Genomic DNA, 13,974 nt, shown 5'->3' on the forward strand with positions numbered 1-13,974 from the left:
CAGCGGGGCCTCCGCGCCTGCTCCGCCCCGGGTGCCGCTGCCTCCGCCCGCCCCAGGAACCGCAGTGCGGCCGGGACAAACCCGGCTGGACACGGCCTCTGTCCGGAGCGGGCACCGGGCTGCTCAGGGCGATGGAGCGTCTCTCCTGCGGGGAAAGGCTGCGGGAGTTGGGAGCGTTCAGCCTGGAGAAGAGCAGCTTTGGGGTGACCTAACTGTGGCCTTCCAGTGCCTGAAGGGAGCTTAGAGGAAAGATGGGGCAAGGCGATTTACTAGAGCATGTAGTGATAGGACAAGGGGAAATGGATTCACAATGACAGAGAGAGTGCAGGTTTAGATTAGGGATTAGTGTCAGGAAATTACTTCACGATGCCAGAGTTTTATGTCTAAAGAGAAGACAGAGGAGTAAATAAAGTTCTGTAGCTTTCTTTGAATAAAGGGAGAGGCCTTGGGGTCTCTCAAATTGCTAAAGGATGCAGCCTCCTTTTTATCCTAATTTCCCAGCTGCATTTCCCCCGTCTTTCCCCAGTGGTTGAGATGCTTGCAAGCTACAGACTTCCTGAACTGCCTAATACAGACCCCCTTCCAATGTGTATCCTGGTCTTTTTCTCGAAGTCCAGGAATTTAGCTTGGCCTTGGATGAGCAGCTGTCTGTGTCAATTAGTGGAATTCCTCTGGAATTTGTTTTCCCTCATTGCACCTATCAGTATCTGGCTTTATCTACCAGCAGGCCCACAGTTAGTTTGTAAAGACACCTCCCTGTCATTGCTTTCATTAGGAAAAAATCCTTTGATTGTGGTGAGGCACTGGAACAGGGAAGGACAGGCTGCCCCATCTCTGGAAGTGCTCAAGGCCAGGTTGGACAGAGCTTGGAGAAACCTGGGATTGTGGAAAGTGTCCCTGCCCATGGCAGGCGGTTGGAACAAGATGTTCCTTAAGGTCTCCTGAGCCAAACCATTCTATGATGCTATGATTTTAGGAACACGGCTGTGGAACAGAACATCAATCCCATCTGAGCTGGGATAAAGGAGGAGGAAAGGGACTGCCTGCCACAGACATGCCTGGCCCTACTCTGAGAATTTAATGTCAGAACACTTTTGCATTCTTGTAATCCAGGTTTGTTTCAGTCCCCAGCTCAGTAAAATGCAGCGTGCTAGTCTGATAGAGCACCAGGAGCAATCAAATGAGCATTAAAACAGCTGTGTCACATATGGCTCCTGAAATATCACACTGGTTCCTAATACCAGTACAGCCTTGGAAAAGTTATTGCCAAATGTTAAAAATGCTGCCATTTCCTCAAGAATGGTTTAATAACAGAGGTTTCTGTCTTTGTAAACAGACATCATTATGATTTCATTTCTGATTTAAGATAAACCATCTCCCATTTGTTCCTTGTTCAGAAATCGAAAATGCAGGACAAAAAATGAAGGAGAAATATAACTCACAATTTTTGTCCCTTTCCTGTGGCTACACTGGGGACTTCTTAACCTCCCCATGCTTTATATGATCACATAAAATAACTCTCTGTGTAACAACTCAAAATGTTACAGGTCTACTGATGCTCTTGATTTTTACGATTTGGATGTAAAATACAAATGTAATTTCTAAAATGAGTAAAGAACCTAAATGTCATGTACATTTTAAAAAGTAACACCCCAAATTCCATCTGCAAGCAGCTTTCCAAGGGGCAAAATTAAAAGCAATGAAGTCTGCCAGCCATCAAAGGAGGGAATTTTTATACTATGCACTATGCTAAACTGAAACGTAACTTCACTACTCCAGTTAAAAATGCACACAGGTTATCATTAGATGTTTATTAGGTCTGGTTTTTAGTATGATAGAAATTACTAGAATCAAAATGTAAGATAACTGTGTAGGGTATACATCCTTTACACATATATATGTAAAAAGGGTATGTATATATCATTTATTCTTGTATGTACATGTTGTTACAACCACACTACACTCTTACATGAACGCTGACTTATCTGCAGTTAACAGAAATATAGTTCTTCCGGGAATCGGCTTTACGGGAATCTGCTTCTTTACGGGAATCTGCTTCTTGCATCCGCTGGGTTAAGATACGGTGTCTGCGGTTCCCAGGCAGGATCTGATGGAATATGCCTGTTCCTCTCCTGGGTGAGATGCCGGTGTAGCAGCACAGCTCTCTGCCGGTGGATTTGGCTGGAGCCCGGCGCTGTTTCGGGTGTCCCCACGATGGGTTTTCCGCTCCCAGGTGCCGCTGCCCGGCGGCTCCATCTGGCGGCAGAGCCCGCAGCTCCTCCCAGGGATCTGGGGAAACCCGCACCTCCACACCCGCTCCTCGGGAAGGCCTCGGAACACCAGCAGGGACAGCATTGCTCCGGGTGCAGACGTTCGTGTGCTTTTTAATTCTAGGAGCTGGTGGAGTGAGAGCAGTTCAAGGCAGTCCTGCTGCACACCCGATCCTGTCAATAATCTCGCTGTATTCTCTCTATATTTAGGGACTGGAACAACTCTCTGCCGAGGAAAGGCTGAGGCAATCGGTCCTGCTCAGCCTCGAGAAGAGACAGCTGAGAAGGGACCTCATCCCTGTCTGTCAGTGTCCAAAGGGAGGGCTCAGAGCATGGCCCAGGCTCTGCTCCGTGGGGCTCAGCAATGGGACAGGAGGAACAGGCAGGAACTGATGCCCAGGAAGTTCCACCTGAACATAAGGGAGAACTTTCCTGTGCAGTGACCGAGCACTGAACAGGCTGCCCACGGAGGGTGTGGAGTCTCCCTCCCTGGAGATATTCCAGAACTGTCTGGACACAATCGTGGGCCAGGTGCTGTGGGATGACCCTGCTTGAGCAGGGAGGTGAAGCCAGATACCCACTGTGTTCCCTCCAAACATGACCCATTCTGTGATTCCGTATTCACTGCAGTGAGCTGGGTTCTTAATAAATACTAGATAATAAATGCTAGATGTCATTGCTCTTCCCCCATCCCTTTTATCAGCATTGATTCACTATTTCATTTCCTGTATCAGGATGTTTTATATATTTTTTTTCTCTTCAGGTTAGGATCTCCATGCTTTTCAAAATCAAGATAAAAACCACATTCCCCTTTACCCCTCAAAATCCTCATTATGTGTCAAAAGCAGGCATCAGAAATCAACTGCAGCAGTGGTGCCCTGGTACTCTGGTCTGATGAGCCACTTGGCAGATACCTGTCAAGGGCTTCCCTAACATACAGCAGAACCCAAAATGACTGCAAGCCTGTTCAGTCTGTCCTCAGCCTCATGTTTGCACAGCTTTTGACATACTAAGAGATAGGCCAAGGGGCACCACGAATTATTTCAGCTGCAGATGGGCCGTTGCTACCAAAACAATGATTCATTCTGGCTTTCAGCCTGTCCTTCACTACATCTTGAGAAAATGCTCATCAGAAGCAGGCTCAGTCAGGAGAGACTGTCCAGAGACACCTGATCCAATTATCTGAAATACCTATTTACCTTCACAGGAAACCCTGACGGATTATTTTCTTTTTCCCCAAGATGAGACACTTAATCTTGTTGCATAGAAAAAAAAGGTTGTTTCTCTACATTTTATTCTATGCTAGAGATTCCCGGAGAAAACATGAGGATTGGGGGATTGTATGTGACAGAATTAGTTTAATTATTTCATCTAGTTGGACTTTAAATTATTTTTTTTCCTTAAAATCTTGACATTTTTTATTAACACAATGGCAGGACAAAAAAATCATTCCAAACCTGATGCATGTGTGAAGTACTATTGATCTATTTGCCTAAGTTTGCAAAGCATGTAAAAATACTCTGAAGGTTCCCCTTTTGTGTCAATGCATTGCTTGGATATGGGTGAGGAAGGTTTAATTTACAATGTTAGATCAAAAGAAAAGCAAAGAGAAAAAAGGAAAAAGGAAGAACTGCCATGTGTTCTCCAGAACATGTAGTAGGAGTGGGCCACAAAGAATAAAGAGGATGGAAGATGTAATAAAGCAAGTTTCTAATCACATCCCAGTTTAGGAGGGTATGGAATTCCTGTTGTTTTCCCTCAAAGTCTGGAAAACCCTGTGCTGCAGTGATGAAAAGCTGCTTTCCTTATCCCTCTCTCTGATGTCTTGGGCTCCAGACAACTTCCTTCTCTCCCTTGCTACTGAAATACCGTGGTATGTGCACTCTTACAGGGTCACAGCAATCACAGCAGCTGTTCTGGAAGAGTCTGCCACTTCTGCTTCATATTGTAGTGATCATTCGAACCTTCCCTTTTTGACAACAGTTTTATAACTTCTGGTTGATGGCGAGGCTTCACAGGATCAAACCAGACACAACTGTATCAAAAAAAGAAAATGAATTAGGAAGTAACACTACAGTATTTAAATCCTTAAACAGAGCTACTTAGTAATGGAAATTTGCAACTGTAGAATGGCTTTTTATAAGGAGTGAGAAAAGGCAACATTTCTAAAAGCAGGAATGTAACTCCAGTTGTCACCTATTAACTGAGCTGGAAGGTGTAAATAATACAGTGGAAATGACCGAATCACTGCAGGAAGACACAATAGCAGGTTACTGAGATCCACTACAAGCAAAACATATGCTTGATGGCAAATCTTTCCCCCATTTCCTACATTAGATATTCATCGGGGTCTGACTTCTAATTGAATGCAAATAAAGAATAACAGGTTTTTGCATATGAAGTGAAGCTATAGAACATCTGCCTCTTCACAGCCTTTCAATGTACCTTATGTGATATTAAGCAAAGAAGAGGTTTGCCTCATCAGCTTGTAAGAAACGGTGAATTTGAAGAACAGTGTGACAGAACTAAATCATTCCACCGCTGCTGTAAAAGGTGTCTCTTTGATCTCCCCATGTACTCCTAGGTGATAAAATGCCAAGTTGGGCAAAATCAGTTTCAATGCCAAAAAGATGGACTACTGGTGCAGAAGGTCACAAAACACTATTAATTGCCTTATATCATCTCAGTCTTGAAAGATGATCCAAAAAATATAGGCTGGTGCTTTGGAACTCAACACACATTGCTAGCTAGCACTACCCAAGCAAGCTGTTAAAGGTACTTTAGGTGCAAATGGAATTACCTATCTTCTGCTCTTTTAGCCTCTTTTACAGTAGTCATTTATTCTGTTTTTTTACTTCCTCAGCAACCTAATTCACTAATTGTGTTTACTGGTATAGTCATTTTGTGACCTTTTCGGAAAAAACCTACAGCAATCTGAATGTAAAAGTCAGTGTCCTGAAATTAGCTTACATGTTTATAGGTTACAGCCTGGACGAACACTGATGTGGAAATAAAAACCTGGTTAAAAAATAGCTGCACAAAATACCAGAGAAGAGCTAGGACTCCCAGAGAGGAGCTAAAAAAATCCCTGTCTCTTACAGCCACTCTTTTGCAGAGTGTGTCTAAAATAGTGCACCTGAGGTTTTGTCAAAACTCTTATTAAAGGACATATATAAAGTAGACAAACATAAAAATCAGATCTAAAATGCCTTTTGTACATTCAGATAAGGAACAAAACATTTTAGTATCAAAGGATGACACTTGAAGTTGTCTGGAATAACACCAGGATACATTTCCATGCTTGGTACTATTCAGTGGCGCTTCTGGAGTCTGAGAACAGTAAGTGCCTAGCTGTGTGTAATTCTGGCCCCCAACACACATTACTTTGGAGACATACTGTAAGTGCAAAGAAGCTGATTTCCAAAGTTTTCCGAAGGAACACAGAACGTTTCTCTCCAGCATTCCTGGATATGAGTTCTGATAATGTGGCAGGTAGTAGAGTGGAAGAGGCCAGCTTGTACTGATTACATTATCTGATTTTCTGTTATTGTGGTATGTTGGAGGCAAAAAGATGAAAAGGTGAATTTGAATCACTCTCTACAATGATGGACCAAATGTGAAGCTTCCAAAAGTCACTGCAAATACTCAAATAAGTTAAAATGGGATTTTCAGACTTACAGAGTTTAGTGGATTTTAATACTGTCTCCTGGGTCAGCCCTCAGTGTCACATGCAAGCACAAAGGTGTCACCCTTTGGGATCACATAATGCCTGTGTGGCTGCAACAGGGCTCTCTGAAGAGCTAAGCTAAATGCAGAGTAGGGCAGTGTTCATGTAGCATTTATATTGTCCTCTAACGTGAGCTAGACTTAGGAAACAAAATGAACTGGAAACTTTGCCAACTACAAAGGCTGCTTTCTGCAGCCCTCATCCTGGGAGCCACTGCCTTAATAATGTCACAAATGACCATGTCAGAAGTAAAATGATACAGTGCAAAACCAATAATAGTTTTACAATAATTTGTAAAGAACTGCTAATGCTGAATGGCTTTATGGACAACAGTGTGTGTACACACAATCACGAGAGGCAAGTGCCACTGGAGGAGAGGGCACTGCCCAGGCAGGTGACTGAATGCTAGAAAGGGAAAGAACTGGGCAGCTCTTTCTCTACAATACATGCCAGGAAACTCTTTACTCTTCCCTAAGCAGACAAGCATTAAGTTTTCAAAAGTCTGTTGGAAAGACTCTCAGCAGGATGTGCCAATTCAATCAATACCACGGTAGAATAAAAGGCCAAGACTTTGCTGCAGTTAGAATAAACAACTGTCCTAAATTTCTGACAAACAGTAGCTGTATCTTTGCTAGTATTTGAGATGTGTACAAAATGTTGTTAGGGTACACATCCACAGCCAGCATCATCACTCTTTTTTTTCAGCCTATGTTCCCATCATGCCTCAGAGGTGACAAAAGGAAATACCGAGTCCAAACCTGAGAACAGAGTCTCATGAAAGCAAGAGATTATGCAATCTACTGAAGATATTTTCTTCAGAAAGATCACAGGTCTCATGCTTTAGTCATGGCCTGTTCCTTTGCCAGCAGGTTCACTGCGAGCTAAGTGATTTCTTTCACGTAAGCTGCTCACGACAACTCCAGAAACCTCCAGGATTACAGTGCACAAACAATGGGAGAAAAGCTGCTTCAAATAATACACCCAGACAATGGAGTTGCCATTGTGGTACCCATGCAAAATATAGACAGGGATTTAAATGAAAGGGGTGATATCTGTATACTTTGGAGGGCTCACGTGTGCCAAATTTGGCAGCATGAGTGTTCATATTGCTTGTTGCTCCACCCCTTGAACAATGAGGCTAAACCCCATATGTGCAGGAGTTGGTAGAGCACAAGCAGTTTTGCTAATCACGCTGCATGCAAAAGGAAAAAGACAAAGGAAACTAGTAATGCTTAGACTAGCATTGGGGAAATAATTAAGCATGAATGAAATATTGTATGTGGATTTGAAATGAATGTTCTTGGAAACAATTGTGCTGTTTCAGTTGTGCTACTTTCCCCCCTAAGTTTCACAAAGTAATTTGCATGTCATTTAAATAAATACCATAAATTATTGCAAACTTTTTGTTTTTATTTACATAAAACAAAACACTCATTTCCATTATTGTTTGGATTACCTGACAAGAGTGAAATGCAGAGGTCTGAGAGGAAACCTGTCTCTCCCTAAAGTATTACAGATTTCTCATGTGTGAGAGAACCAGAAAGCAGGACCCCATATTCAGATTTGCCTGACATAGCCAAGGAATGCTCTGTACATGAAACAGAGATATGGGCTCAGATCTTCCAGCTGAGCCAAGCTGGAGCTCATATTGCTTTCACTTTCTTTCAGTGTCATCTACACATCACCTATTTGATTCCACCTCTGGTAAATATTTGTCTTCCTTCTTGACTACTTAATTACACTTCTTTGTCAGAATCCTTCCCAAACCTGCTTTCTACTCTCACCCTGTCATGGGGTCAACAGCAGCCAATTCAGAACCCTTGACAGTAAGTGTGTTTAGACAAATCAGATAAAAACAAATCACTGAAATATGGAAATCCAGGAAAAACTGAGTGGACAATAGGCTAAAAAGTTAGGAAGGTGCACACAGCTCTGCAGGATCATGTGGAGCCTGAGGGCCACTCCAAACTAAATACAGGTATGTATTTCACCACCTGAAAAACCAAGTGACCTGACACATTGCAAAAGGAATTTAATACATAGCAGAAATTTTAATGTTCTGGCTATAAGAGAGTAAATGATAATTCGTGTTTCTGACCTATGAAATCTACCTGCAGGTTTCCTCCACAATGCTTTTATTTATATCTAGTTGTTCTCTCCACTCTAAATGGGAACCCAAGAGGTATTTCTCAGTCTTCTCATATAACCTTGGGCTGCTCTCCCCCATGTTGTTAAACATGTCAAACGTTATAGGTTGTGAGCCAGATGAACTCAATGTACAGATGTTCTTTTCACAGAGGACTAGCCTGGTGTCACAGTTTCTAAGGCTGTTTTTCGCTTTATAAACCCACTTCCTATCTTGGATACACAAAGGCATTTAGGCATTTACTTCCCTGGACTTTGTTTATTGGAGTCCTAAGATGTGCTTCACCACAAAGGAAATAAAATTGACTGGGTGTAACTTCATGATATCCAGATATCACTAGGGTGTGCTGTAGATCATGAAATTTCAGTAAAGCACCATTAACAGGGAAAAATCTAGCTGTTATAATAAATATTTTAAATTAATTACAAACACAGAAGCAGCTCTCCACTGACTTGAATTCCTCTTAAAACAACACATGCTCAAGAGAGGTAATGTAACATCTAAGGAATTTAAAACATTTTTGTACACAGGCTTGGTCAGCACTCTAGAAGAAAACTAGAGTCAGGCAGATAATCACACACCTAAACTGCATGAAGGTAACTGAAATTCAAGCATGCAGTCTGGTGGGAATTGAAAAAACAGGACTGGAACCAATATCCATAACAAACCAGGTAAGAAACAATAACACTGTGGAAAACTTTCTCTGAAAAAAAAAAAAAAGAAAGAAAAAAAGAATCTATGTAAGTCACCAAGACTCACAAAGGTAGTGCAAAGTGAGGGGATGAATTGTAGTTATGTATACAAATTAATAAATATTAACAATGGTGCTGAAATTTCCAGAGCATAGCAGTAGGAGTGAACCAAAGTCATCATAAGATAGACTGCACCTCTCAGGTGTCAGCTCTTAGTAAGAGAGGAGGAGGCTGCAGCTTTGGGAGGAGGGAAAGCATCAGCTCCCAGCTCTGGGCTTCCCCCACTTGCAGCCCCTGCAGGAGCTGGGAACCCTTGTTACAAACTACACCCAGCAGCTGCTCACAGCTCCTGGGACAAAGCACCTTCCTACTCGTGCACCTCTAACCTTCAGCCTAGGAAAGAAACACCCTGGCACCCCATCCTTCAGCAACCAGCAGCTCCAAGCTCATGGAGTGGTGGTGGGATCATGAACCCAGCACAGTGAGGATGCTGAATCAGAAGAGTTTTTAAGCACAGTTAACTTCAAGAATATATTTACACCAAAACCCCACAGACTCAAATGCAAATTTAAAGAGAAGCACCTATTGAAACACGAACAAAAACTTAACTGGTTTGCTGCTTAGACCCCACCTGTCAAGATATATCCAGAATGCCATAGTTAGTGGTAACAGCAAACAGAGTTATCAAGTGATGCTTCCAAGCTCCATGATCTGAGTTTGGTAGTCTTACACCATGAAGCACACATTCATTATTATAACAAATTGTATTACTATTTGTAGCATCTAGGGAACCCCAATCAGGGCTCTATTGTGTGACAGACTGCACAAGCACAGAAAAATAGGATGGCTTTTATAATGAGTACATCACAAGCCCCAATACCATAATTAACACTGATTAGCATCGATGCAAACAGCATGGGAAGACAAAGATTGAGCCAGTCTGGAAGCTGAGGTACTCTCTCACCCTTTAAGGTGGCTCCTTTGGTTCCCAAGTGCAGAACAGAGGGGAGGCTGTTTCAGTGGGGAAGGCTGCAGTCCCCAGCACTCCCAGGAGCACATTCTAGGACATGGGATTAAAAGAGGCATCTTTGTCACTTACTAATCCACTTTCTATCACAGGCAAAAACACATGACAGCACCACCACCAATTCTGATAAAGGATGGCTGCCAATATCTGATCTACTCCGTGGACTAGAAAAGACCCCAAAAAGCCAAATTCAGTTAAAACTCAAAAGAGTGACCTTAACAGACATGGGATGTGTAGCTGCATGTAATAAACTTCCTGCAGAAAACAGCCCTTGCTAGATCTGTAACTATCATATGCATCTCCTCATCCCAGGTCCATGGCATTTTCCCAGACTAGCTTTGGATACTAATGCAGTTTTTCTTTTTAACTGTAGGAAAGAATTGACAGTTCTGTAATGCCAGCAAAAAATGGATAGTGTGACATCATAGCATTGAATATGTTGATTGCATTAATGGAATTATCTTCACTAACCAAACAAGATTCCAGACCCAAAACCTCCCTATGAACTTTCCCCCAGCATTTTTCCACACTTCTTTTACTGCATAACCTAACAAAATCCAGACACCTAGAATTTTACCTCCACATTCAGCACCATGGAAAATATATCCACAGAAATATATTCACACTAGAGATTTTGTTCACTTCTCCGTGACATAACATAACCTGCAGTCTGCTCTCTCTTCAGACTTACTGCTCATTTCAAGAATTCTCACAAGCATTAAACTGAGCATGTATGTAAATATTTGCAGGACTAAACTGTAGCCACAATTTCAAATGCAATCAGGATATGTTGTGCTCAACTGTAGTTAGGGTCCAGTGTTTTGCTATTTTTTGCTGTTCTGGTGAAGTTTCTTAATTTGTTTTTCTTCTAAGCTACTTCCTACAATTTCACTCACAGGGAAATGAAACATAATTCTATAAAGCCTAAAAATAAACTCAGATCTGCTAAAAAATTCATCATTTCACTCCCAGGCTTCCACCAGCTGGGCTTGTCTGCTTTAGGTTTGACACCCCTGAGAGCTAGAAGCATGACTTACAAAGATGAGCAAGTTTACATGAGAATGATGAAAAGATCCATTTTTTTAATCTTTGCTTTGCCAAAATACCATCCGGGGCATTTATTACTTGAAGACATTTATTTTTGGCAATTTCTCACTCCCTTTTAATGCCGTACTTGTGTTATTTGCAAATTTGGAGTGGTAATACCCAAATCCATTTTTTGCTTTATATGTGCTTCTTTCAGGCTTGCTCATTACATTCGTTAAACTATTTAATTCTCAAGGATGTACTAGAGATACAGTGAAGACCCCCTGAACACCAGTTAAGAATAAACCTGTAATGAGAATAAATTACACACGCATATCAATTGCTACAAGTCCTGCAAGGAGTGAGACCTTTCTGCATAAACATCTGCTGCAAAATTAAATCTGATCCATTAATACAAGCCCTCCCCACCCAAACTAAACAATGGATGTGTAACAGTTACTCGATCAGTTAAAAGAATAAACCTTTTAAATAAATAAATTTGTGCTTCACCAATTTATGTCACTGTGGTACTTAAGGCGAAACCTTTTAAAGGAATAGATTTACTGTGCACACAGATCTCCACTGGGTATGTGTAATTATGCAAAGGAAAGGCATTACTTTTAAAGTGGATGAATGGCTGATACTTTTTGATTTACTGCTAGAAACAGAAAAATGGTAATGGCATGAAATAAGCATTTGCAAAACCGTTTTGGCAGACGGAAAATGTTTGATTTACCTAGGGCATCTATCAGGTTCTATATTTTAGATCAAAGTAGATAAATGGAAAGGCAAATGGATATTTGGAAAAAAAATCTACTGCTTTTCTGTCAGCCCTGCAAGTAAGTTAAATGTTTGAATGAGGAAAAAGCCCAAGGCTCTTTGGATGGAAGGAAATCATGATTCATCACTACTCTGGCAACTACAGCTTTCTGTATTTACCTGAAAAGGTGACATGGAAGTCATTGTCACTTTCTCATTCTAGGCTTGATTCTGAAAGGTGATTTTAAAGGCAGCTGGCAGAACTCAGCATTTCCATCTGACACGTGCAGACAATGCATACCCTGGGTCATATTTTCATCTCAGCTCCACATTGTTCACTCTCCTTTCTGGTTTGAATTCCCATTGGTGAAGAAAATACGTTCTAGTTAAGACACACAGATGCAAAATCAAAATCAATACCTCCTCAGAGCCTTCTGAGACTTGTGCCATAGGAAAGAATCCTGAAGGCAGGGCAAGGCTCACTACACAATTACCTGTAACAATTCAGGAGAACCTGAAAAATCAGCTTCTTCATATGGCAGAAATCTTCCTAGAGGTTCCCAGCAAAAAGCATGATTTCTGATTGTGCCATGATCCGGTTCTGAACTCTTCCTGCACTGAAATGCATCCCCTGGAGCTGTGTGGTAGGAGCACTGTATCCAACCCTCAGAGCACCACCAGCCCAGTGGTACATGTGCTGCACAGATGGCCTGAGCATGCAGAGTTAATCCAAAATGTTTGGGACACATCCAATTTGTTGTGCTTGCGGAAATCCACAGGAGGGCACACGCACAGGACCCCCAGCCACATCAGATGCAGTGTGAGTGTGCACACCACGTGCAGGGGCACTTCCAGGGAGTGGCAGGTTGCTCTACAGGCACGGTAGGATTTGCCCATGTGCTGAGAAAAGGCTGGGATTACTTGACATCTGGAAATCCTGACAAACACATAATCCTTGCACATAAACTCTTGACAAAATGTGTGGCCTGGGAAGGACATGTCTGGAGAAATTCAGCATGTGTCCCTCTGCCTGCTCCGTCAGGAAATGATGGAGAGTAGGGTACGGCCTCTCCAGCTCTCTCCACAGCATTATGAACATGAGCAGCAAATCCATCAGCTACTTCTGCATGCATTTATTCTGTGAAAGGGCTGACCAGCTCTTGAAAGGCCAAAGAGCAATCAAAACTCCTATCTTTTGCCTAGACAGGTAAAAAGCCGTCAGGGCTTGTAATTACACAGGGAGTTGGCTGATCTCTAGGATGCAAAATAAGCAGATATCTGTGACTTACATGGCCTGTATTTTTAACTCAGTAGCTTACCCTTGACCACTGAAACACTGGAACAGATTACCCAGAGAGGCTGTGGACACACCATCCTTGCGTTCAAAACCTGACAAGATGCTGAGCAACCTGCTCCCACCGACCGCGCTCTGAGCTGGTGGGTCAGACTAGATGCTCCTTCCAATGCCCACTGTTCTGTAATTCTGTGGTGAAGAACTCTCCCTTCAGTTTTGTAGATGCACCTCCCTTCTAAAAAGCAGCTCATTGACCCCCCCTCTGCCTTAAGCCATGGTTACCACTGTGGACGTAGTTCAAAGGTGCTGTGTTTGTGGAGCAGGCCAAATCCTCTGCAGTGATCAAACAAAAATGACCAAAACCCATGAAGTTTCATCAACAGGAGACCAAGATGCATGATGCTGGCCCTCTGCTTCATTCCAATACCTGTGGCTGCTAAACAGCCCCTATTCAAAGGGTTTTACATGCACAGCTCCACAGACGGGCAGAAAGCCAGCACATCTTCACACCAGGCTCAGCAAGCAGCACCCAGAGCTTCTGTGCCCACACACCCTTCAATCTCTCCTCCTCTTTCCCCAAGCTTATCTTTAGTTATGTCTTTCTGAAGTAACAATCCCTCTACACAGACTTTCACATACATAAACTCCTAAAATCAAGACTCACTACTCTAAAGCCACCAAAGGCAGGATGCCTGTACACACATAAGTCAGAGTACTTCTGCAAGCTGAAGATTTGTGCACATCCAGGGCTAGCTGGAAATTTTACACTTTGGCTGTAGAAAAAGCTTCCATGCAAGGAATAAAATAAGTGTTAAAATACTGAGCCAGAAGTAAGGCCAGACCATATTTCTCCTCCTGTAATAAATCAGCACTATATGTATATATTAAATCCAATCCCTTGATGTGTCCAGTTTCAGCAATAAAAACTTAGTGAGCAGGGCAAAAGTTATTGGGTAGAGATCAATATTCTTGCTTGTTGTCCTTGATTGGCAATAATGTGACGCTTTCTCCTTGACTGTAAGAGGTGCTTTTG

This window comes from Parus major, chromosome 11, assembly GCF_001522545.3.
Source record: "Parus major isolate Abel chromosome 11, Parus_major1.1, whole genome shotgun sequence".
Classification (NCBI taxonomy): Eukaryota; Metazoa; Chordata; class Aves; order Passeriformes; family Paridae; genus Parus; species Parus major.